This window comes from Phacochoerus africanus, chromosome 3, assembly GCF_016906955.1.
Source record: "Phacochoerus africanus isolate WHEZ1 chromosome 3, ROS_Pafr_v1, whole genome shotgun sequence".
Taxonomy (NCBI): domain Eukaryota; kingdom Metazoa; phylum Chordata; class Mammalia; order Artiodactyla; family Suidae; genus Phacochoerus; species Phacochoerus africanus.
Genome location: NC_062546.1, coordinates 5,877,863 through 5,881,888, shown reverse-complemented (window position 1 = coordinate 5,881,888; position 4,026 = coordinate 5,877,863). Strand labels below are relative to the sequence as shown.

The window sequence follows — 4,026 nt, the reverse complement described above, 5'->3', positions numbered from 1 at the left end:
GATTCTTTCCCATTATAGGTTATTTTAAGATATCGACTATAATTCCCTGTGCTGTAGAGTAGGTCCTTGTTGTTTATCTATTTTATATATAGTAGTGTGTATCTATTAACACCAAACTCTTTTTTTTTTTTTCGGTCTGTTTGTCTTTTTAGGGCTGCACCCGCGGCACATGGAGATTCCCAGGCTAAGGGTCTAATTGGAGCTATAGCCGCTGGCCTACACCACAGCCACAGCAATGCGGGATCTGCAGCCTACACTACAGCTTATGGCAACGCCGGATCCTTAACCCACGGAGTGAGGCCAGGGGTCGAACCCGCAACCTCATGGTTCCTAGTCAGATTTGTTTCCGCTGAGCCACGAAGGGAGCTCCAACCCCAAACTCTTAATTTATTTACCCCTCTGCCCCGCCCCTGCCTTATATATTTTTATTAGCTCTTTTTTTGGCTAGGTCACATTACATATATCTCCACACCTGCAGTAAAATTTTGAAAACCACTGGATTTGAAAATAACACATCATGACATAGTCAATGAAGAGTTCTAATGTGTATCCACATGTATTGTCAATGAACTTAAGCGAAAGGTAGAATACTCAAAAGTCAAATTCAACTAAGTCATTTAGGATACCTGTTTGGCAGCAGAGGAGGAGTTAGGGCTTTCTGGTAGCCATATAATGAAGGAACCCATTCCGAGTCTTCTAAGGGTTGGAGTGGTGGTGATTCTTAGCAGCTCTTGAACAAGGGACCCCACATTCTTGTTTTGCACTGTGCCCTGCAGAGTCTGTGGCCATATCTGGTGCCAGCTCCTCCGTCCTCAGCTGAATCTCCAGCCACCATAGGTTTTGACTTCCTCCTCTCAGACCTCCAGGGTTCCTGCCCATGTGTTCATGGGATTTGGTCCTTCGTTTAAAGCAGGGTCTGTAAGTACCAGACGTGGGGGTGACTGGTGTTTCCAGGAAAGCCCAAACTCTGTCTCAAGGAGCCATTGGCCCTCATATCCAGCCACACTCTCCTGACTCCTTACCAACAGCAAACCTTCAGGTTTTAAGATAAATGTAAGACTTTTAAAGATTGACAGCAGTTCATGCTTTAAAAAAAATGCAAATACAAATTAAGAGACTTTCTATAAAAAACTAACCTGGACTCTTCAAAAATGCCCATGTTGCAAATGACAGAAATCAAAAATGACAGCAGAAGAGTCCTAGATGAAAGGAGACTGAGAAGATATGACAGCTAGGTGCCAGGCAAGGGACTACAAAGGACCTTACTGGGACAACTGGGGGGATGGGGACATGGACTGTATGTTAGGTAATAGTATGTGTACTACTATGTGGTTTGATAATGGAATAGTCATGTGCTATCATGTGCTAATATGTACATTATATAGACTATTTCACCCTAAATAGTGTGAGAACTGCAGTGTGGTTATGTAAGAGAATATCCTTAGGAGACACACACGTGTCTGTCTCATAAGCCCCCTGATTTATGACAACTGACACATGGGGGACTTCCTGAACTACCTCTGTGAAGCCTCCCTGACCCCTGAGAGCTAACCCCGTAACTTGTACTGGCCACTTACAGTATTTGGGGCCACTAGTTAGAGATAGGTGCCCATTTGTCTTCTTAATTAAGCTATTAATGGAGAAGGCGATATTTTCTACTCACTTTGGTATCCTTCTCCCCTCTCCCCTGTATTATTAAGACTAGAATGAGCTGCTAGGAGTTTAAAGTCCCCAAATCACAGAGATTTGGACAAGAGAAGTGTTTCTGTCTCTCACCTGCTTAAAAGGTCAGCAGGGAGCGGATCCAGGTTTGGTGTGGCCAGCACTCACTGGAGTGAACCCTTTTGTATTTTTGCACCACTACACAAGACTTTCATTCCTGAGGGTAACTCATGGACCAAGATGACTTCTGGAGCTCCAGCCATCACGTCCACATTCTAACCACTAGGAAAGAGAAAAGGACAAGGAAAAAAATTGAGAAGAATCTATGTGCTAGGTGCCTTTTGGGAAAGGTTTCCAGAGGCTTTCACATGACACTGCTATTTGCATCTCATTGGGTAAATTTAGTTGCCTGCCATGCCTAGCCGCAAGGAAGCCTGAGCAATGTAGTCTTTATTCCAAGAGACCATGTGCCCACTTGAAGTGCAGATGTTCTGCTCCTGCTGAAGAGGAGAATGGTCACCCTAAGAGGCAGACAGAGGTCTCTGCCACGCCCCCAAACCAGCAGAGGGCATGGCATATACTTAATCAAAAGTCAGCAAACTACATCCCATGGGCCAGCTCCATGAACTAGGAAAACTCTTAGACTTTTTTCAATGGTTGCATTTTCAGTGATTACATGAGAACCTACAGAACTTAGCCAGTTTCTTAGCCAGTAAATCCTAAGATGTGTACTGTCTGGCCTTTTAGGAAAACTTGCTGACCTCTTGACTAGATGCCCAGTAAATTCTTTTAAAGATTTACCTTTTCAAGTACTTACCAGTCACTTGCCATGTGCCAAGCCCTGAAGATGCAGTAGCAAGCTGCCCTCACAGGGCCCAGGGCTAGTAGGGGTCGGAGATAAGAAACAAACAGTGAAGTGTCATTAATTGATTACAAGCGTGCTTTGTGCTCTGAAGCCCTTTGGGGTGCCATGAATCTCTTTGGGGCAGGCCAGGGAAAGAACGAAGAAGGACTGAGGAGCTGAAATCTGAAGTCGAAGGATTTCATTAACCTGGTTAGCCCAGGGATGGATGTGTGCTGAGGTGGGTGCACTTCAGGCACAGGGGAGCAAGGACAGAGACCACCAGAGGGGAAAGATTGTGATTTCTTCGTCTGGAAGTGACGACCGCCCATGTGGGGTATTGTGTAAGGATGAAGGGAGAGGCTGGAGGGGCAGCAGAGAACTGAAGGAAATCCGTCTCTACCAGGATGTACAGGAACCTACCAGCTGCGTGATGAACGTCGTCTCCATTTGTTTCTGTTTCCAGCAGCCTCTCACATCCCATGGAATGACTGTTTCTAAATTGTACCCGCTGCCTTCCTTTCTTTTCATCCCCACTGCCTTCCTCAGAGTCTCTTATAGAGAGAGAGAGAGAGAAAAAAAAAAGCAGGAATTCCAGAAAGACTGGTCCAGCCACATGGAAAGCAGCCCAGAAAACTGCTTGGTGATGGCTGCAAATGCCGTGAGAAGAAAATTATCCTGTAATTGAAGGGGAAATTCTTTATTAGGATTGTTGAAGAGTTCTACAAGCTTCTTTCATCTGCAGCTTGCTCCATGCTTTAATTAATTTGGACTCAGGAGGCTTCCCAAGCCTCCAGTTGCACCATCTCCCTTAGAGATCATACCTGCTGTGTTACAGGTGGAGCAACTGAGGCCAGAGAGACGCTGGGAAGGGGAACTTGGGGACAAGTCCTGCGACTGAGAGGTGGGTTTCAAACATTTCAAGCCTCAGGCTTTCAGCAAAGAGCTCAACAGCTGCTCCGAAGAAGAGGAAGAGTTTCTACCTTTAAAAAAAAAAAAAGCTTTTTTTTTTTTTTTTGGTTACAAAACTGATTAAAGCGCATTTTACATAGCATTGGAAAAAAGCAACAAATACACATGAAATTCATGACCTCCTTATATTACAACCAGCTAAGGAAACCTTTGGTATTATTACTGAGTTGTTCTCCTTTTTCTTGATTTTTTTTTTTTTAACTGAAGCCCTATTCACACTGGCTTAAACGAAAATGACAGTTTTTTGGCTCCCGTAAATGAGAATATCCAGGAGGTAAATCTGCCTTCAGGCATGGGTTTAAGTGATGTCACCAGCCTTCTCTCTCCCTCTCCTCTGTCTTTGGAATAGTCTTTCTCTCTCACTTCCTCAAGTATTCTCTCCTTTCTGTTTTCTTGACTATAAGGTGGCCTTCAGGGGCTCATAGAGGTTTTTTGCAACCTCAAGAGAAAGATGACTTCTTCCAGATAGATCCACAAAAACCCAAGAAAGAAAAATTCCGAGAGGCACAGAGATACTAAGGAACGTGAAAGAACTTTGCTCATCACTCTAA

At 44.3% G+C, this 4,026-nt stretch overlaps 1 long non-coding RNA gene across 1 annotated transcript; it reads right to left on the bottom strand.

Annotated features, from left to right (window-relative positions):
• Positions 1 to 427: 427 nt before the first annotated feature.
• Positions 428 to 3,017, bottom strand: LOC125122029 (uncharacterized). Its single transcript, XR_007133681.1, has 4 exons — positions 2,927 to 3,017; positions 2,480 to 2,543; positions 1,777 to 1,944; positions 428 to 916 (listed from the first exon to the last, which is right to left on the bottom strand). It is a non-coding gene; the product is annotated as an uncharacterized LOC125122029 (long non-coding RNA).
• Between the last annotated feature and the right edge of the window lie 1,009 nt (positions 3,018 to 4,026).